The following is a 22,880-nucleotide window of genomic DNA, read 5'->3' on the forward strand; positions in this document are numbered from 1 at the left end:
TCCATTGTGTTATAAGAGTCTGGTTTTGTCTATAAAAAGTTGCTAGGAAAAGGATAGGATTTTAGAGAAGGAAATCTCACGAGTCTGATTTGTTTGTTTATTTATTTTATTAAATGTATATCCCGTCCTATCCCTGCAAGGCTCAGGATGGGTCACAACATAAAATCAATTATACGTTCATTAAAAGTATTAAAATATAAATATCAGTACAAAATTAAGACTATTAAAGTAATAGAGCAACACGCTCAACACTTCTTTTTTTTTTTTTGGAAAAGTGGAAGGCCAGAATGGCTTACCTTGGGAAGTAACTTAATGGTATGCTTCTGTTGTTGTGATGGATGTGCAGGAGATTTGGTTGTTAGTAATTATTAAGTGTTGGTGATGGTAAGATGGCAACAGTTACAGCAGTGCCATTTGTTTTTGTTTTTCTGCAGAACTTTTTTCAGGTAATGGTACAAGTTTGCATGCCTTTATATCTTTAAAAAAGAGGAAGATGCTTATATTAGTTCAGGGTAGTATGCAAATACAGTGCAACACTTTTTTAGAACTTGCAAATCATTTTTATTTTCTGCCTCCTTCAAATTGAGGATGACCTGAAAATACTCTGAGAACTTTTCATTTAAATAATCATGTCCTGCATGTAATTCAAAAGGCAGTTTATTTCTGTCTGTGTTAATGTATTATGTATTTATATAACATACTGTAGTATACATTGCACCTGTTCAGACATAAGTAGAGGTCACTATTATAGCTGTTGCGGCGATAAGGTTACTGAATATATATATATAAATATGTATTTGAGAGAAAGAAAGGCATGCTGGGCGAATGGCCCTGTGCTAATTTGTTTTCTGGCAACCTCTTCCAGAGCCTTCCTCCTCTGTAAGATCACTTTTCCCTGCTCCACTATTGTCTGGGGGGAAATCTATCTTCAGGAGTTGCTTTCTTTAAAGATCTCCTGGCCGGTTTCTCAGCGGACTTCGTCTAGTCAAAAGAGATATGTTTACACCTTCCCTGCATGTGTTAAAAGCTATCGGGTTACCGAGCGGAGGGGCTGAAGCCTTTCAGTCCTTTATGCTAATATGCACCAAAAAATGTATTTATGGTAATGACTCGGGACTGCCTGGAACAATGCATTCCAACATCCTGTAACATAAATAAGGAAGGTGGGGCCAGCTGACATGAAGCGGTTTGTTTGCAGGCACTGCTGATCTCCTCTCTCTCTATTCTTCCCATTGTACGCTCTCAGCCTGGCAGCGTTGAACCTGTTGCTGCATTAGCCGAGTTGTCTTTTGCTTGATAGGGGAAGGAGGGTTGTCTGCTGTCTGGGAGGAGGGCTTTGTCTGTGTGTGTGTGTGCCTCTCTCTCTCTGTCTCTCACACTCTCGCTTGCTCTTGCTCTCTCTTGCTCTCTCTCTCTCTCGCTCTCCCCCCTTTCCCGTCTCTGTGGTTTGTAAGGTAGGTTGCAGTGTGTGTATATACACAACATCAAGAGCAGGAAAATGGACTCATTAGAGAGGCAGGCAGTCATTACCATTCACACTGCACTTCCAAGGAGACAGCGACTATGAGGAGACAAACTGAGGACTGGGGAGCAAGGTAGGCCAGTCAACTTTTTTAAAAAGAGAGAGAGAGAGAGGGGGAAAAAATCCTGTTTTCTTTTCCCTATAATTAACCCCCTCTCCAACACTTCTCTATTATGTCATCTCCCCTTGCCTCCCCCCCCCCCTTTTTCATTTTAGAGATGTTAAGTTTGCAAGAGCTGTGTGTCAGCTGAAATTCTGGAACATCTCTAGAAGGCCTTCCCTTTTATAAATACATTTGCGCCCTTCTGCTGACTTGAGGCTGGGGTCCTTTCCAGTCATTCACTTCAATCACTTTTTTTTATTTTAAATCAGTGAAGGAAACAAATGTGTTTGTTTTTCCAACACTAATTCCAAGTAAATCAATATCTTTCACTCCTTTAAAAGAATCCTCTCCGTATGTTGGTGGGTCTGTGCTTTTTCCTTTCTGTTTATGCAGTTCCATCTGTCTGTCCATATATCATGTTCTCCTTGTTTACTGCTAAATGTTTTCTCCCCCTTTGGTTAGTATTTGCTAATGAGTTTTAACTGTAATGCCGGTGTCCAGAGCTTACAGTGACTGTTCTTTGTTTGATATCTGTTGCAAGTTTAAAGTCCATATTTACCAGGTATGAAAATATAGCCAAAAAGCAGGCTGCACAGTTCTGAACCGAGGGTTTGTTTGTTTTTGTTTTTATTATATTTTGGGAAAGGATGTTGAATGTGTCCCTGCATATTTATCGGTCCCTCCTGGTTTCTTTGCGAATTATTTTTCTTGCTAGTTTGTTGAAGAAAGATAAAGATTCTATTGTGCTTATTTTAGAGCATTTTATAAGGGCATCTCTTGAGGAATAGGAATTGAAACTTTCCAAGAGGGAGTTAGAATGCCTTGATTTTCCCCCCCCCCCTCTTGTGCTTTGCCCAGTGTTCAGGAAGGGAGATGATACCATTTACAATATACTCAAAATATCTAAGAGAGAATTATGAACCATTCCTTTATTCCTCTCATCAGCCGTATATTATTTCAAGCACCGAAGATTTTTGTTTAATTTTGCACCCGATTGCCATGTACACTGTAGCTCTTTTTATATTCCTTGAAGAGCTTTTTGAACTAGCCCCCCTTCTTTTCTATGGGTCCCAAACCTGACTAAACTGATGCATTTAGTGGGCTTTTTAAACCTGAACTAATGTCAGGCATGTCACAGAATAAAACTTCTTCTGTTAGCTTGTATTAGGCAGAGAGACTGTGAAAGAAAGTAGAAGGCAGTTACATAAAATGTTATGGGAATCAGTGAGTAACTACTATTCTATAGAAAATGGATGCTAATCAGTGAAGATCTTCCAACAATAACAATGCGTTTAAAAACATGATTGCTAAATAACAAAAGGCGGTCCTTATTTTAGATTGTGCTAGGCCTTTTGTTGATAACACAAAGGAGGCCTCAGAGCTGTTTACCTAACCCACCTAGGTCTAAGCAGGAGATACCGACACTCATGTACATTCATAACTTAATCCATTCTTTCAGGACAGTACAAAGTTTTTCAGTTCTATCAGTGTTTCATGCTTTTTTACAAAAGGGGACAAAAATCCTAACTTCCTCCCACCCCCATAAATGAGTCTACTACTGAATGACTGGCCAAGTTAATTTAAACTAGTGTAATAAATGATCCAGCAGACTTGGCACATTTGAGCTGCCTCCCACTCTGCATTGTTACCAACTCCTTACACTTTCATCCTAAAGCATACTAGGAAGAAAGTTCCATTGAAAAGCAGTTTGGTTTGCTCCTGAATCAGTGCTTTACCATTGAAGTTGAAATATAATCTTACGTAATTTCATATAGTAAATTAGCTGTTTTTTCCATTCTCATGTAAAGCAAGATTACTCCTCCCCCACTTACTTGTCAGATGTATTTTTTATAAACATGTAGCAGCTGAGCTCTTGGATCTAACGATTTAAAAATGTGTGTCATTCCCCTCTCATAACTTCCAAATCTTGAAACTTTGATAGAGGTCATGGAGAGCGTGCAAATGTAAAATGTTTTGGAGCAATTCGATGGTCAACTTGGGGAGTTTCAGCAATAGTATTTAGGAGCCATTCACCCCTTGAAAGATGTGTGTATATCTGCAGACAACACAATCTCTTACTAGGTGCTTTTTTTACTGGGTAGAATTTTTGTAGGCCTGATCTTTTATTTAAATAGACGAGTTGTTGAATTGGTGAGCTGGAGTGTACTGTGCCAGGTGTTGTACATCTCTTTTTAAAAGATTAAAATATATTGCCTAATTTTATGAAAGCCCCGAGGCAAGCAGAATGTAACGTTGTAGGAAGCAAAGTTGAACATGAAATAGTTTCTTGTTCCTCGGTCAGAAATGCTGAATTAAAAAAGAAATCATTTGGAATATTTAATTTTCTTTATAATGTTCTTTTTCTTGCAAAACCTCTCTTTTTTAACAGGTAAAAGTTTGATGGTGACTCGTGTTAAGCTATAGAAAATAAACTTAGAGCCCAGAAGGGAATATTTTGGTGTGAGTAGTAATGCAGTGAGTGGCACTGCTTAACCTGGTTGCACCTTGCAGTCTTTTTGAAGCCCTTTTTACCTAGCAGTAGGACATCCTATGGTAGGGTTGGTCTGGTCACAGTACACTTTATTTTAGCATCGGAACAGACAGTTATCTAATACACCCACATGAAGAAGTGTTCCGAAGCAGTTATTTCATGCTTTGCCATGCCCTGTAGCTAAAACAATTTGGACTGGCTGGTGTATGTGTATTCTTCCTTAACTCTCTGACAGCAAATTGCCAGTCTGTTTTTTAAAGGGATGAGCCGTCAGATGCTGTCAACAAACTGTTACTAATCCAAAGATGTTTGGATCAAGATCTTAAACTTGAGTTCTGTAAAGAAAATCCCCCCCCCCCCCAGTTTACTTAACTTGTATAGGATTTATGTAAGATTGGTTGTGGGGGGTCTACTTATTCTGACCAAGTCACTTGTAGCAGTGTTGTAATCTTGGGATAAAATCATTATAAATCTTCTCCTCTCAGTCTTTTAACAAATGAGAGATTTAACAAATGAACAGCTATTTGTAATTTACAAAAATATTTGAGAAGTAACAATCTACAGAGGGGTTTTAAAACTGTGTTTGTGTTCAGCTTTAAGTTTCTTTAAAATAACCATACTATGTGTTTAAATATAGCATTATGTGATTTTTAAAAAACAGATAACATTCTTTTAAAAAAATATAGATAGCATTCTTTATTGAAAAAAGATGAGAAGGTGGTTAGTTTTGTCATTATGTAATTTGATAGGACTTATCTTTGGGAACACGGCAGAGAGAGTTCCCATTATGAAAAATTTGGGGATAACAGCTCATATTTTTTATTCTCAGTTATTTAAGTTTGTTTAAAACATTTAAATAAACAGTGTGAATTTTTTTAAACTAAGAATTTCAGTAGAAACTGTTCTCTTTTAAACAGCAACTCCTCTTTGGACTGAGTTGGCAAGACAAATCCTGCAGCAACAGGCTAGCTGACTGTAAACAAAAGTGAAACTGGTTCATATAAAATGCTTGTCCATCCCCAGTAAACACAAAGTAAATAAATAGCAATAAATTGGGTTTCAATACTCTTTCACCTCTGATAGCCAAAGATTTTAATAGGCAACAATGTTGTTGTAATATGGTGATGAGCCAGATCTTGGGGCTTTTGTGCCACGTTTACTAATTTCATACCGAGGCAAAAGTTTATTTCTTCTCAGTCTTGGGATCAATTCAACTTAATTGCAACATGTTTTGGATATTCCTGCTTCAAGTTTAAAAACAAGCAGCAACATTAGCTCTGTGCAGCGTTCTAGATTGCTGAAGTATAAAAGCTGCCGATTATTCTCCTATGGTAAAAGGGCCTGATCCTTTGGTCCCCAAGTTCTATGGTACTTCAGTCCTGTGAAATAATTAACTGAAGGCTTTATTTCTCCTGGACTCAGACTGAGTGAGAAAAAGCCAAGAATACGGGAAAAGCAGTTTTTAAATCATTTAACTTCTTTAGATACTCAAATTTTACTTGGCGTAGTTAGATGGAATTTTGTAGAAGGGACAAGTATATTTAGGTTCCATCAGTCAGAGGATGAATGATATAAAGCTGGGGGCTTTTGAGAACTCAGGTGAGTAGTAAATTGAAAATATATAATGGGTACAAATTCATGTGGTGTTGAAGTCAGTTGAAGTTCTTATGAATTATATTTTATGTAGCTGCATCACAGGGTGTATGAAATTAATGCAACCATGGCCATCTAACGTTTGTTTGGCTTTGGTTACATGAGCCTAAAGGATATCTCTTCTGTAACTTCGCCCATTCTGTTTTCAGTCTTCTGCCTCTTGCTTATTAGGCAGTTGCCATTTTGGCAATTTCATGGGGAAGAAGCTTTTGTTGCTGTGTCCACTGCTCTTCCTATTCTATAAACACTATGAACGATTAAATTGGCAATCACAATATCAAAATAGGGATCCGATTTAGCAACATTTTACTGCTGCATGTGTGGATGGGAATCCAATGAAATCAGTTCCCACTTGCCCCCTGATTGGTGCCATATTTAGAATTGGGTTATGGTTTTCTAATCTGGGTTTTTATGACGACTACTTTGATTCCCTTTGAATGGTGCAATATGTGCATTTAGTTTAACAGAAAATATAGTGGCTGAATTCTCATGTAGCATTTCATGTTCGTAACTGGGAACTTGTTGCAGACTCCCTCTTTGAATATATCTATCTTTTTCATTGTTGTAAATTAATTCTGCCTCCCGACCTGGCTTGCTGTAATAATTGTTTGTGGCGTTGGGAATAACTTTAGAGGTAACTAGAATTCTCCCCAAATCACAGTTGAAATAATTGCTTCCTCAGTCTGGTTAGCATAATCCTATACTTAAACCCAATGCAGACATGGTTAGCAGAAACCTTAGAAAGGTTGTTGGAATTCGTGTGTGTGAGGGTGGGAGAAAGCCCTTTAGTAGGGTCTAATGAAGCCTGGGAATGCTATAACTAAATTGAGCCAATCTATGAGCCAGTCTATCAGCCAAAGACTTTTAAAAGAATATTGAGATGTCAGTACCCTCTTCCAATCCACAAGCATCATCATGCCATATAACTTTGTTGCAACTTAAGTCATACACAACTCAACAGATCCCAGGCGCCAGGTCACCATGGCACCTAGAAATTTCATTGTAATTCCTAGCATTTTCAGCAATGTTTTTATTATGATGTCTCTAAGCAATCCTCACTAGAAGTTCAAAATTTGTTGTTTCATATCAGAATGTTTTGTTGCGTGACATAAAAATAATGCATGCACATAAAGTTATTGTAATTACTTTTCTATACTTGAACTTTTCACCATTAAGTGGAGGGCATATGAATTCATTTCTTAACTAGTTCCCTTCTGTAGTGGCTCTTATAATCAGTTTTCAATTTAACAGCTTTTTAAAGCAATAATGAAGTGATGAGAAATTGAGCAGAAATTAGGTTACGATTAGATGTTTGTGTTATTTATCATGCTGTATTTATTTATATCCTACAACAATTCTGTCATAGCGTTAATAAAATCAGGAGAAACTGTGAAGCGTTTAGGTTTTGTGATAGCAATAAGTGGAAAATATGTCAATTAAAATACAGAACTCTGAAAGCTGAAATATGGGTCTGGTTCCTACATTTTTTCCCCTGGCTTCTACAGCCCAGTAAAGTTTGTCAGTGTCTGATTGGAGAGTAAGTTGTGTTGAACTTGGTGGGACTTGGTGGAGAGTAAGTTTTGTTGAACTTGGTGGGACTTGGTGGAGGGTAAGTTATGTTGAACTTGGAGGAACATAAAACCAGGTTGTCAAGAAGGAAATGACTTCAGCATGATTTTGTACTTGACCGAAAAGCAAATTTCTACTGATAGGTAATGAATATGATATGATTGAGGAAGACCAGAAAACAGAAGATGATGAATGTAAACAGAAAGTCAATTGGAAAGGCACTTGAGAGGCAACATTTGGAGATGTTGATAACTGGAGAAATAGAAAGATCAGTTTTGTTTCAGTTTAAGATTGTCTTTTCCTGAAGTACACTTGCTAAATAATATTAGTGTGAGATTTGCACACACCCCTTTCCCGATTTGATATACATGAACTAGTTTTGCAAGCACTATTGGAACATAGTTGCCACCTAGAGGGATAGTTAGGAGTAATGGAACGATTATCGGATTCCTTCTCCTCTATCTTGTTCGGCATTTGGTCATTTTGTTCCAGGAAGAGACAGAAAATAGTCTTCCTTAAAATCCTTTTTTCCTTCTCTCTCTCCATTTTTTTGCTGCCAAGTCACGGCTGACTTACGGTGACCCTGTAGGGTTTCCAAGGCAAGAGCCGGTCAGAGGTAGGTTTCCTGTCTCTGAGTAGCAACCCTGGACTTCCTTGGTGGCCTCCCATCTAAATACTAACCAAGGCCTTTTCCACATATGCCATTTATGACATCTTCAGGCTGGAAATAAAATGCTTTCTCCATCAAGTTCTGCATTGTTTTTCATCCCTTTTGGAAACATTTCCATAACACCTTTTTTACGTTCTATCTACACTCTTTTACAGTGTTTTTTCCACTGAAACATTTCCAAGCCAACTTCCCTTACAGTGAGATCATACTGAAACATTGTATTTTTCCCTCCAAAGCCATGGTCTGTGTCCACGCACTTGTGCAGTCACCAAACTTCAGTTTCAGTACTTACTTGGCCAATTTTGTTTTATCTTTCATCACTTAGCTTTGCCCCCTTTTCTTAATTTATTGTTTCTGTTATTTCTCCCCCCACCTCTTTTGGGGTGTCAACAAATCAACAGTGTAAAGTAAAGTCCAGGAGTGACCAGGCTTAGCTTCTGAGATCTGGCAAGATCGGGCTATACAAGTGAGGGTAGATTTTTTCCTTCTAATGTTATATAAAGATTCAGCAAAATCATAATATGTTAGGTGTTTTAAGATTAACTGGGATCATTATGATGACTGTTATTGATTTTTGGGATATATGACCAGAAATATTTGAATCATGGAAAAAACCACCAAGTTTTCTTGCTTAGCTAAACTGCCAGTGTTTTTTTCTGAGAATCCTTGAATAAGAGGTTCATGGAAGTATATGCCAGTGATACTTAACTATGTTTAAGAACTTCTCACGGGGCGAAGGTTTACCAACTGACTTAGCTCAGGATGATTATTTCAGTAACTGGATGAAACTGGTAATAAGAAAAGCTGCCTCAATAGGTCTTTCTTCCTTCTTTTTAGCCCTTTTGGAGTACGACATTGCACTGAAATCTCTAGTGTAGAGATTATGGGATATTGCTACCGCTGATCTCTGGTCTTGTGCCCATACTGTTCGTTCCCCGAGCTGTTTTCATATAAACTATGGGGTCCCTTTCTGTTGTGCTAATTACTTAAAAACACTGACTGTTTTTCATTTTCAATGGCTGTTCACAAAAGCAAATATGTTTTCCAGTGTCCAGAGTCTTTGAAAGATTATTTATTAGAACACTTGTCATTCATGTTCACCCTGATAATAATCTGGGCTGGGTAAGTGGATTTCTCACATTTGATGGCGAAATTTGTGCTAATGGGATTTTTAAACTAGCCATACTTACATAAGTTGCTGCAGAATGAATAACCTTTGCCAAAACGATTGCACATATATACCAATGGTAGTAACACCTATTAGCAGATGACTTGTAGGACTGTATTTGATTTTTTGTAAAAATCAACTACTGATAAAAGAATTGTTATATGTGGGGTATATATATCACCAGTTTCCAATTTTGAATATTATTAGATCAGTATGAAAATAAGTTGCTTTCCTGGTCACAAAACAAGCAGGTATTATACATAGATGAGGAGCAGTCTTAAGGGATTGTTGGCAGCTGGAATATTGAGTAACTGCAACTTCGTAATGTGTTGGCATACTCACACAAGGGTATCACTGATACTTGTTAAAAGTGGTACGACTGAAAAAGTACAGATTTTTTTAAAAAAAGGCGTTGATATGAACTGCCAGAGTTACGAGGAGTGGGAACCTCCCAGGATCTTTTTGTATAGAAATAATAACTTAATATGCTCAAAATTTAGCTAAATTCTTTTATTAATAAAATTAGCAAAAGCATTTAAACAGTCTTCAAAGCTTACAATAACACCCGATTATAAACGTCATAAAACACATCCATTCTTAAAAAAAATTATTCAGCATAATAAAATTTGTTTGTATTAAAATGCCTTCACCATCTGGAGAGTAGGTAGGCCCAAGATGAGGGGAGAGTTCTAGTCTGTTCATTTGCATTTATTCCCCACCCTTTGCCACAATCTCAGGGCAGGTTACAGTAAAAACCATATGACAATAAAATCACAACAGTAAAATTCTACAACTGTAAAACTGCAACAAAACCCCATCCTAAAACCCCAAAAACGATCTAAAATCACCCACTTCACCCACCCTTCCAGCCACAAAAAAGGGAGAGGTGGGGGGGAGTCATCCAAATGCTGAAATGCAAGAGAGTGCCTGGCGAACCTCTGGAGCAGGAGTCTTCAAACTATGGCCCCCCAGATGTTCATGAACTACAATTCCCATCAGCCCTGCCACTTGGCCATGCTGGCAGGGGCAGATGGCAATTGTAGTCCATGAACATCTGGAGGCCCATAGTTTGAAGACCCCTGCTCTGGAAGGAAGGTGTTCCACAGTGTAGAAGCCACTGTAGAGAAGGCCCTCCGGATTGTCCCCATCCCCCTCACCCCTGAAGGGGATGAGACAGCCAGGTGGGCCTCGCCCTCCCATCTCAGCACCCTGGCAGGAATATATGGGCAGATGCTTTCTCTCAGGTATTGACTAAGCTAAAGTGCAGGTCTGTTGATAGTGGTAGAAATCTGAGTCTACATCCCTCTCTGGAAATGATTGGTCTTATGAATTAAAGGAAAAATCGAACCATTGTGACTAACCTGATTTGAACAGTTCTATGGGTTCTGAATAAAATGGTTTGCATAAACCCTGTTCCTTGTTCAGCCCCCTCCTGCTCTTATATATGCCTCTTGCTCCGCTAGCCATGCTTCCCAAGAATGAAGTTTTTTTTCCTGTCACAAGTGTGAGTTCTGCATTGAAGCACAGATGCTCTGCTGTCCCAAACTTTACTTATAGGTTTTTCTCAATCTCTTGACCCTCTAACCTTAATGGATTTCTTTGCATCCTTTGGCCTTTGGGGATAATCCTGCAAGTTGTTGGCATTCCCTCTACTCCCCTGCATCCCACTGAATAGGGTTCAAGTCTTCAATAACATTTTGCTTTCTTCATTTGGAAGATCTGGATTGTGTTTGACTCCTAAAGTCATAAAAGGACATCTTGCCTTTTCCACTTTACTGAATATTTGTTGTTGCAGCCAGACCACGGATAGGAAACCTTTTTGGCTCATTTTCTAAAGTTCCACAGTGTCTACCGATGAAGACACAGCTAAAATGTGTCAAAGGGGAGGCAAGGACTGTAGTCGGCCAGACATAACTAGAGCAAACAGAGCTCAGTGTCATGACCATTGCTACATGGGTTTGCTTTGGTGCCTTGGGTGTAGAATTTGCCCTGTGTGCTGAGCAAAAAGGTCTAGGATTCTGCTGTTTGTCATGTGTGCCGGGAGCTGTGTCCTTCTAAGCTAGGCTTAACAGAAGGATGCTTTGATTTAAATAGTATAGTTTGTTGCTAACATATTATGTCTAGTCGGGCAGTATAATCTTTCTCTTCCCATTTGCAGGTCTGACATCACAGAGATGCCATCTTCTGAGCTAATGATGTATGGAATTCGCCCACCCCTATGGCAGAGTTCCCAAAACAAATGAGCCATTGAGAATGAACCAAACTTCCTGTCTCTTTTGCTTTGGTGTGTCTGCAGGTCACAATTAGAGTTTGGTGTATTTTTGGCCAGCTACTCTTTCTGTCTCAAAGCAGACAATTTGGCATTGGAAGTCCTTAACCTGGCACCTGCACTAACATTAAACTGACAATAAATATTTCTGGAAACCTGATTCAAAAGTCCAGTTGTTGCTGACTCATGGACGAACTGTTTGAAGTCCAAGCAGTTTGTTTTGTAACTTCCAGCATTTCATAAAAACCCTCCCCCTTCCCGCGAATTGCTGCCAAGATTTTAAGGTTTCAAAACGGACTCCAATTGGACAGAAAAAGGTGTGTGTATTTTTTTTTAAAAAGAGAGTGACATTTCCTAAATAAGCCGGTTCTTTCTTCACCATACAGACTTTAAACCGTTTGTCCTGTGAGCCAGTACAGTTTAGGCTGAAATGTTTCACTACTGTAGAAACAGCTCCTCCAGATTGGTTCATTCTCTCTCCCTCTCTCTCTCTCTCTCTCTCTCTCTCTCTCTCTCTCTCCCCCCCCCCCCAATCAATTTCAACTAAACCATTCTTCTTGTTTAATAATGTATACAGGAGAAAAGCTACATGTTCCTCCCTCTGCATAAAGATTTTATTAACATTTTATTTGACCCTTTTCCTTCCATCTGGACATTTTCTTTCTGGATCTGCGTAGTTTAGTTTTATTAGTTGATTTTTCTTTTGGATAGCTTTCCTTGAATGTAAAAAGGGAATATTTGATGCTTGTCTGATACCTTAATCGTTAATGATGTACATACATATAACTTGTTCGTTAACTAAAACTTTTAGCTATTAGGTATGCACAGAGGAGTAAAGTTGTTGCTAATCCCACAGATACGATGGCAGTGTTTGTAAGAAAAGGCTGGACTTGGTTTAAATATAGGATAGTTCACTGCTTTTATGGTATGCAGCTGTGAACACAGAAAAATGTTTGAGGGAAATACAGCAGCCTTTCTCCCACAGACATCTCCTGGCAGGTAAGGAACTTGTAATGGTCTGTGACTGTCCTTGCTAACTGTAGTGTTAATCCAGGCTACCAAGAACAATGTACACCATGCCTTATACAAAGCCTGACCATTGTTTTAATTAATCTGGGTCAGTATCGTCGGACAAGCTGAAGTGCTCTGGAGTTTTAAAGCATTGGGGCAAGATTTTGGAAGCCATGCTGATAACTTTTTCAGCAGGGTTGGTTCTTCTGAATGTTTAACAATTAAGCTTTCGGCATTATTTACCACATTACCTGGAACAGAAATTTCAATACAAAGTCTATAGGTTTTCATCTCTGCTTGAATAGTTTTTGAAATTAGCTTTGATATTTCATACAGTGTTTATAGTAATTAGTTTTTTTTAAAGAAATCTTCTAGTACTCTTGCAAACAGGCAGATTTTCATCTCAGCTTACATATTTTATTTGCATAGTCTTGTAATTAGACAAAGTCTATATAAATTTATTTTAGAGTAGGAATTTTCAACCCCATCCATGGGGGGGGGGGGAATGGTTTAATGGAGCTGGCACAAGTTCATGCTGGCACATTTGCTGACATGGGGTGGGCAACCTGGGAGGCAGGCAGGCATCATGGACCTCAGCAGCACCCAACCCAGAAGGCAAGTTGCGTTGGGAGTTGCGTTGGCATCCAATCAGATGCCAGCTCAGGGGGGGCAAGGTGAGGCGTTTCTGGGGGAGGAGCTGACAATAGTCAGCTCCCATCCAGGCTTTTGCACTGTGGGCACACCGTTTTTCACTTAAGAGGAATGATATTCTTCTCCAATGTATACTGAGGTATTGGTAATATGCAAATATGTTCATTTAACTGAATAATGATCAAGTAAAATCTAGTTTATCTGGATCAAAATCATCTTGATTAAGCCAATGATCAAGTAAAATCTAGTTTACCTTTCATTTTAAAACCTTGATCCTAGTTAGATTCTTTTTGAGCCTTTGGATTTGCAAATTCCATTTTCTCTTCTACCTTATTTGGCTGAGGCCGTTTCTGCACGGCCCAGACGCAGCCCCTTCCACCGGCAGGAGTTCCGTCGGCGTGGGGGCGGGAGCCTGCTCGCACGCAAGCGTGCGAGCAGGCAACGGGGAGGCCGGCAGAAGGCAGGGCGGCTCCGCACGGAGCTGCCTCTGCGCCCTCCCCCTACGCCCCACTTGTTACTGTGTCTTCCTCGACGCTGCCCTCCGACCCCTGGAGGCTCGAGGACAGTGTATGGGCTGGCGCACCGCAGGTGACAAGGAATATACGCGCGGGAGGGATAAAGCTGCGCCGGCGGCGCTGTTCACCGCTACCAAAGAGGGAAGACGATCTCTTCTCAACAAATCCCCAAGTTGTTGTTTGCTGCGGCTTTAATTTCACCCCGGGGAGGGAAGAGGAAAAGAGATCGCTGCATTGCAGCAGCGGCGCGCCAGGTGAACGGGCGGCCTGGGGCTTTTGCTTCCTGTGCTCGCTGCAAACGGGCCGTGCAGATACGGCCTGAGTAAAGGTAAAGGTCAATGGCATTTGAAAACTGAGAGCAGTTATCAATGGAAATCAGCCAGAAAATGGAGTAGGACAGATCATTGGATATGCCATTCTGATGCAACAGGAACAGCTACCAGTTGAAATTGAAGTTGCACTTTTACAGCACCTTTTATCCATCTGTCTCAGAATATTTTTTTGAAATAATAAAGGTTTCAACTCTTTTTTCCATTTCTCTTCTAAATCAAAGGGAAAATTTAGGCACATTGTACAGAAATTATATCCTTACAGGAATTAAAGGATAGATGTTATAGTCCAGAGAATGAGCCATAGAACTTGTTATACATTTTTCCTCTCATGCATGTACATAGTTTAAAAACTTAAAATGCAGTCATTGCCTCTATTATTTGGAAGTAAACTTCATTGACGTCATTAAGATTTACATTCAAATAAGCATGTTTAATATTTCCATCCTGTTCTGCTAGAATGTTCAGTACACTTTGTTTTACGACCATTCTAATTTTCTCCTGGCTATTTTGTTTGTTGTGGGAAAAAAGTGCATTTAGCATAACTTTGAAGTTATTCAGTTGGCTTTTCTGCAGTCATAATGGCCAACTGAACTGTGGATCAGGTTTTGAAACCCAGATGCTAAGAATATTCTACAGAAAGTTTGTCAAAATTGGTGATTGTTTCTCTGTTTTTTAAAAAATAATAAATGGATGGAAAGTCTGACAGTTTTGTAGGGGACCATATTGTGGCTGTACTTGTTCCAGTAAAAGAAAAGCGGCACTGTGCCTTCTCCACGTGCTCAGAGTAATGGATCTTAAAGTGCGGTTCTCCGTTCACTAGGTAGATGTAGCTGTCGTTCATTTCAAAGGGAGTTTCAGAAACGTTAGAGAAAATGAGAACCAAAGGATTTTCCAGACATCGTACTGTGAGGTTTTAAGGCTTGTCTATGTCAAATTATCAGTGGGGAATGAACATATGCAAGTAGTAATAGAGAACAGTGTAGTGGCAAGAGAGGTCTGTCACTTCTGCACTGCAACTCTAGACAGAATGAGACTTGTTCAGGATGCACATTGAAACACTGGATTATTAGACAACCTAATTGCTGATCCAAGGATGGTATACGTGGCGAGGTCATTGCAGAATAAGCACACTGACACCATTCTTGGTACAATAGCTGGCACAATAGCTTGTTTATTACATTCAGGCACAAGGAGGTAAGGCACAGCATAGGGACGGATCCTGGCATCGGGCAGCCCACCCGCCAACCCGATGAAAACCACATCCCCAGCCCAACTGCTGAGTGAAACCAAGCAAGTTCTGGGAGTCCTGTCAGACATTGAGTGGGAATCCCCTTACTACTTGGTAGTTTAGGCCAACCAGCAGGCCCCACCTGGGCATATAGCACTAAGGCCCACCATACCCTCAAAGCTCCTTATCGGATTCCCTCATCGTGGGGAGACAGGTTCAAAGACCCCAAAATGATCTGTTCTAATGCCCAACCCACTAAGCTGTGGCAAATAAAAGCAGAATAACAGTTGCACATAATATACTATCCTATGGCATAGGGAGGGTGCGCAAGTCTAAGGCACAGTTCTGAGGCCAGAGGTCAAGGAAGCTCCCCCTTTTAAGCCTTGTCAGGCTTAAGACTCTGCCTCCTCCTGCTCAAGCAAAGGAAAAACTTAGTGTGCAGGCTGGCTCCAATGGTCCTGTCCTAAGGGGACCCGGCTGCTCCTCTTCTTGCTACCTCCTGGCTGACAACCAACAACCCATCAGGTAAGTTGGGGCCACATTTTTATTTGGTTTTGAATATGAATTTGGCCCTTATGCTATTTGGCTTCTCACTGTGATTGTACTCTTTTCCTCATTTATACTAGTAATAGTGATAAAATTAGGCAAGGTATTGTATATATTTACATTCATAGACTATGAATGTAAGTAGGGGTGGGTAGCGGTGGCCAAGTTTGCAGATGATACCAAATTATGTAGGGTGGTGAGAACCACAAAGGATTGCGAAGAGCTCCAAGCAGACCTTGATAAATTAGGTGAGTGGGCTAGGAAATGGCAAATGCAGTTCAATGTAGCAAAATGTAAAGTGATGCACATAGGGGCAAAAAATCCAAACTTCACATACACACTACAGGGGTCAGTGCTATCAGTCACAGACCAGGAAAGGGATTTGGGCATCTTAGTTGATAGTTGGGAATGTCAACTCAATGCATGGCAGCTGTGAAAAAGGCAAACTCTATGCTGGGGATAATTAGGAAAGGAGTTGATAATAAAACTGCAAGGATTGTCATGCCCTTATATAAAGCAGTGGTGCGACCGCACTTGGACTACTGTGTTCAGTTCTGGTCGCCACATCTCAAAAAGGATATCGAAGAGATAGAAAAAGTGCAGAGAAGGGCAACGAGGATGATTGAAGGATTGGAGCACCTTCCTTATGAGGCGAGGCTGCAGCGTTTGGGACTCTTTAGTTTGGAGAGGAGACGTCTGAGGGGGGATATGATTGAAGTCTATAAAATTATGCATGGGGTAGAAAATGTTGACAGAGAGACATTTTTCTCTCTTTCTCACAATACTAGAACCAGGGGGCATTCATTGAAAATGCTGGGGGGAAGAATTAGGACTAATAAAAGGAAACACTTCTTCACACAACGTGTGATTGGTGTTTGGAATATGCTGCCACAGGAGGTGGTGATGGCCACTAACCTGGATAGCTTTAAAAAGGGCTTGGACAGATTTATGAAGGAGAAGTCGATCTATGGCTACCAATCTTGATCTGCCTTGATCTCAGATTGCAAATGCCTTAGCAGACCAGGTGCTCAAGAGCAGCAGCCGCAGAAGGCCATTGCTTTTACATCCTGCATGTGAGCTCCCAAAGGCACCTGGTGGGCCACTGCGAGTAGCAGAGTGCTGGACTAGATGGACTCTGGTCTGATCCAGCAGGCTAGTTCTTATGTTCTTACCTCCTCTCGAAGGCTAGTGGTAGAATATAGTCCCATGAAGACACAGCTTAAAGCTTTATCCTTTGTCCTGTTTCTACATTTTACTATTCAGTCTTCATACCATTTTTCCAACTTTCACGCTGTTCTACATTTTCCCTGGGATAGATGTCTTCTCCCATGTCAGATTCTTCTCTTTAAAGATGTTTAACTTGCAGCACGCTCAGCAGCAGAAGCCAGACCTGGGACACCTAGGCCCTTTCCGCACATGCAGAATAATGCACTTTCAATCCACTTTCACAATTGTTGGCAAGTGGATTTTCCTACTCTGCACAGTAAAATCTATCTGCAAAGGGCATTGAAAGTGGATTGAAAATTTTTGATTCTGCATGTGCCGAAGGGGCCTTAGAAGTACTGATGGCCCTGGTATCCTGTGAGTCAGTGAATATATATGTAACGTCCTTTGTTTTGTTGTTTTATTTTCAGTTTGGAAAATTTCAGTTTAAGAAGGGTAAGGCAAGGATGCACAACGGTATTTTCCATCTGTTAAGGACATTAAAGTCCTATATTGGTTGGAGCCAGCATACTTGAAGGACAACCTTCTCCCATATGAACCTAACCATCCACACATGTGTTCCTTCCTTAAACAGAAAGTTGTTCGGAATGTCAGGTTGTAACTTTGCTTGTGAACATTTGGGGGGGGGGGGCGGGGTAGATGGCTGGCCTCTTTTCTACATTACCAACTGGTAAGATTTTCATCCTTTACCCGCCTTGTGTGCCTGCAGCTTGTGTTTTTACCCTCCCCGTGTGTGTGCCTGCAGCTTGCGTTTGTGCCAGGTTTCTCTGTCTTTATCAGTTAATCATGGCAGTCATTGGCTGAGTTGCATTATCAAAAAAATTTTTTTTAAGCATACCTCTTTCAGAGTTTAGCGACTTAAACGTGCACTCCTGGAGGAGTCAGGATTTTTTTTAAAAGACACTTTTGCATCAGGAAGCCTTGAGATGCCTTTTTGCGTCTGTTTTTCTGTCCATCTGTCTGCTGGTCTTTATTAAGCTGCGCAGCGAGACAGCAGGTTACTATCTGTGTGTGCGTGAAATTAGCTAATTGGTGTTAGCAGCAATATTTTCCCATGTTTTATAAGCAAAGTGCAGCAAGGTATATAAATGTAGATATGATCCAGACACACACACACACGCACACACGCAAGCCTTTCACTGCTCATGCATAGATGCTCAGAAGTAATTAATGTTAATAAGATTTTAATGTGCTTGTGAGATCATAATGAGGAGAAATGAATGCTCTGATTAGAAAAAGGTAACTGCAAGTGTGTTTTGGATTAGAACAAGATTTCCTTTTTTTTCTTTTTAATAAACTGCAATTTTAGAACTCGTTTGTGATTGCATCAATCGGTTTTTATTTTCAAATTAGAGGTCTGTTTAGCCATTTGAATGATTAGCCAAATAAATGGGTAAACCCTTGATCATAAAGAACCATGCAGATCTGTTCATTTGCAAAGCAGGGCTTGCTTCCATAGGGCTGGGCTCATTTTATTTTTTTTACTCTTTGCCTTTAATGCTGATTCATAAGCTGCTTCCAGGAACAATGCTCATTTTTATAAATGTAGATACAATCTGGGTCCATCACAAGAGCCTGTAATAAGCCGGTGAAACTACTGGGCAAAGTTAGATTCCTTTCCTTCAGTCAAGTGTTCTGCATGTGAAATTTTATTCTTTAATTAGATAACCAAATAGATACCAATTGTTTTCTCACTAATTGGAATATTTCTAAGAGAATTAAGACTGTTTGCAGTAACTGTGTATTGGAAGGTAAAAAAAGTCTTTCATGTCTTTCTGGACTCAGATACTGTCAGTAGACAGAAATCTAGCTAATATCCACCCAAATTCTAGAAGTTCTTTTCCCCAGCCAATCAGATCTGTATACTACCTGCTCAAGACTGCCTTCCAGGGATGTAGGTAAGGGGGGGGGGGTTCTCGGGCTCAAACCCCTCCCATTACATGTCCGGCTTGCTTGAAACAATTCAGGGAATGGACAGCTGGAAAGCCCTCAGTCACAGAGTCCACCCCATAAAAAAATCTATACCTACATCACTCATGCCTTCCATTTTTATGGTAGTTGTTGAAACTTAAATAAGAGTTGCATCATGACAGAAAACAATTTAGTCCCCCCCTCCTCCCCCCAGGATTTCAAATAAAGATATGCTGATGCAACAAAATGCACAGGAGTAAGATGGAGATTAAAACCTAAATTAAAATGTGTTCATTTTTCCTGTATATTGTTGAGGACTCAAAACACAACAGCAGTCACTTTGTGGATGACCATTCATAGACCGTGAGCAATCAGGCTTCTGTCCAGACTTGCTTTTTGAGCATAGTGAACAGTCTTTTTTGGGGAATTGGGTAAGGCTAATACTACCCTATTGATCTTCTGTAACTGTTCAGTGCCTTTTGAAATTATAAATAATTGATTTCAGGTACAAAATCTGTCTGGAGTATGTGACAGCTTGAGCTGAATCCTTCTTGATTAATCATGCTCAAAAGATGGTGCTAGAGGAATGTTCCTGAAGTCTAGAGTGAATATGTTGCGGCTCTCCTACAAAATCTGTCCTTTTACACTGTTTCTTTCCTCCTCCCTCTTAGTTTATCTGCATAAAGTTGTGAATAGAGATTGTCTGCTGGGTTTGCAATGAGATATCATGGATACACCAACAGTATCCAAATATATTTCTTGTTTTCAACTAACAAATACATTGACTGTAGCTCTAAGATGCAGTTGCTGGCCAGAATTGTTAAGTAGATAAGGGTGTCTAAAACAGAAACTTTAAAAAACCATGTTAGATACAATTCTCATCAAGGTATTTATTATTACATTTTTATACCGCCCTCCCCCGGAGGGCTCAGTAGTAGCCTAGGCTCTCATGTTTATAATACATGCCTTCATAGGAGTGAAGATTGGAGCAAACAAATGATAAATGGGAGCCATAGTAAACTTATACCTGTTACATATCATGCCTGTTTCTCTTGTGCTTTGATAAAGGACAAAAAGAATCTACTGTACTCTGTTTCACATAAAGATGTTAGTAGATTGTATATTCTTCCACCACATGCATGCTGGACCTTATTTGTTGTAGTATGCTCCTCCTGGGTCCTAGTTCCTGCCTAGCCCTGCTCCCCCCATCTGTTTAAAGTAAAAATACACTTGGCATAAATGCTCTTGTATCAAAATACCATGTTCAATAATTTACAAAATAATGGTTTTGACAAAGGCAGCGCATAATAATGAATGATAATTCTCATATTGGGTCAGAACTATATCCGAATACAGAAGCATGCAACTTTTTCAACTGCTGCACCTCAACTGTCTGAACTAACATCTTTATGTGGAACAGAGTATATCAAGTGATGAAAGTGTAAACTTGGAGTTTTCATTTGAAAGTGCCCCAAAACATTACAGATACATTATAATCTTTAATGTACATTTGTGCTACAAAAATCACAACAATTTCTGGGTCAGAGATTAACAGGGGGAAATGCTGGTGAATGAGTTGAACCCTTCTCAGTTGAAGGTTGGCATTGTTCACATCCTGGTCACTTAAGGAGACACTGGGTTTGCGATAACAAAAAGTATCATTCATACAATTGACATGTTATGCCACTGGTTTGTCAAGCAAGGCAAAAATAGCAATTTTAAATCATCTTCTCTCGCATCTATTGCTATTGTAACAGGTTGTTGTTGTACCTTGTAAATTGGTTTGTGTCTGTATGGATATCTCCTTAAATGATTTTCATGCAGATATCTGGATTATTCCCTGTGTGTCTTGCTGCATTTTCTGTTTCTGTTTTGGTTGGTGGCACAACAAGGTTTCCAGCAATACTGACTGTTCCTGGCTATCATGAGTCTGAACCCTCTTGCATTGGCATGTTGTCCTGAATTGGCTTGTGATTCTGGCTGAAGGTAACCAGTTTTGCTTCTGTTCTGGTGCAACATTCATTTTGCTCCATCCTCCCCAAAATTTATTTACTCAATCAGGCCTTTTGATGCTGGAATAGACAAATAATTCTCTGGTGCCACCCATAGTCTTTCAATGAGAAGCAAATAAATCTTGGGCTTGATAAAATACATTTGTGTTTGTGTTCATGTCTTACAATCCTTGGAAATTTGAGCAAAAGACACAGTATTCCATCATTTCATGCAGTTTGATGCCGTCCTCCCTTTAACTGGACACAGGTTTATAGGATGCCTGGAAGGTAGGGCAGAAATAAAGTAATGCAAAAACTAATATAGCTGGCTATTGATCTAGAATCTTAAATGGCTAAATGATTCACAGGCATCCTTGTTAATTTCTCTCCCTCCTAGAGATAAACATTTGCTTCGAAGATTCCAAACAAGAGGGCAGTAAAAAAAAATGTTCCCAGAAATCAACAATTTAAATCATGCCAGCACTGAATAAGCTCAGCACTTTTTAATAGGGTAAATTTCCATTGTGCACCATTTGCTGTGAGGAAGCTGTAATCACGTAGCTAGATTTCCAAGTAAATATTCTTAGGATCAGAGTACATCCAAATGATTTGATAAGGCATTTATTCCCATCAATTCTTTTTGGTTATTTTTCATATGCTGGCGGCAGTCTTATGCACACTATAAACTGAATTCAGTAGAATTTAAGCAATTTAACTTCATGCAGAATTAGAGCCTCCCACCATACCTTATCGATCCAGCATGGCGTTTTAAGGAAGATCACAGGTTTAATTTGTTGTCGTCATAAGGAACAGTTCAAGAGATGGTTTCCTTGAAACTATTTTAGTGATGCTGTGAATGAAGGATTATTTCCTGAATGTGAATGCCTGGTCATCTTAAATCGACTCAATAGTCCAGCCATTTTTCTAACAGAAGAGATGATTTTTTAAAGACGCATAATTTGTTTAAATCTACTTTTCAGTACAATTTCTCCTTTTTCAGTCTTCTTGATTAGTGATTATATTTTCTCTTTCATCCCAGTCTTAAAGAGTGTTTTAAAGGCTGAATAAAAGGAACATAAGGATATTTGAAATAACTAGATTTGTTGGCCTAATACAAAGGCACACTCCCCAGATAGTTCAAGGTGTAGATGTTTTTAGGGGATAGGTACTGTGCAGATTTAAAGAAGAAAATTGGCAAACAAGAAGTTTGATTAACTTATTCATGGGAGATCTGAAATACTTTTTATACTGTGGAGTAGTCTTCATGGGGGCAAAGACAGGGTTTCAAGATAGAATAGGGCTCGTTTATTATTTTATTGCAATTTTAATTTTAATACTTTGCTTTTTTTCCTCTTAATAGTTAGAAATTCTGTTAACTCTAAAACTACGTATTTTCCATTATAAAGTATGTTTCAATTGAGTATGTTACCTATCCTGAGTCTTCAAGACTCCTTCCACACATGCACAATAATACACTTTCGGTCCACTTTTACAATGGTTTAAAAGTGGATTTTGCTATTCCTCACAGTAAAATCCAGCTGCAAAGTGCATTGAAAGTGGATAGAAAGTACATTATTCTGCATGTGTGGAAGGGGCCAAGAAAGGTCCGGGGTAAATTATTGGACAAACAGGCTTTAAATAAAAATGGGGAGTTCATCAACATGGCAAATATTATCTGGGTGTATAGATGGAAATACAATAAAAAGTTAATGTTAAGTTAATATTAATGGTATCTGAAGATTGGGGCAAAAGGGACAAAAAGCTGGGCACCCTCTGGGCACCCAATTGGCCATGCTGGCAGGGGCTGATAGGAATTGTAGTCCATGAACATCTGGAGACCCTGCCTTAAAGAAAACCCCAAGAAGACTTGATGCTATCTTGGTGTGCTCTCCCCCCCCCCCCACGGTGTGTATATATGTGTGTATATAGATTTGATAGTATACTATCATGTGTTTTCTACTTGTATGTCAAAGAAATGTATCCTCATCATCTCAAGGTAAAGGGAAGAATGCTGTCTACCAACTGA

The 22,880-nt window shown here is 39.6% G+C and overlaps 1 protein-coding gene across 1 annotated transcript in view; it reads left to right on the forward strand.

Moving 5' to 3' along the window:
• The first annotated feature begins 1,402 nt into the window (after window positions 1-1,402).
• Window positions 1,403-22,880, forward strand: part of ZBTB20 (zinc finger and BTB domain containing 20) — a 532,799-nt gene continuing 511,321 nt past the window's right edge. The window contains exon 1 of the mRNA XM_048493332.1: window positions 1,403-1,595. The gene's annotated coding sequence lies outside the window, so the exon portion shown is untranslated. The remainder of the gene's footprint in view (window positions 1,596-22,880) is intronic.

This window comes from Sphaerodactylus townsendi, linkage group LG04 (genome assembly GCF_021028975.2).
Source record: "Sphaerodactylus townsendi isolate TG3544 linkage group LG04, MPM_Stown_v2.3, whole genome shotgun sequence".
Classification (NCBI taxonomy): domain Eukaryota; kingdom Metazoa; phylum Chordata; class Lepidosauria; order Squamata; family Sphaerodactylidae; genus Sphaerodactylus; species Sphaerodactylus townsendi.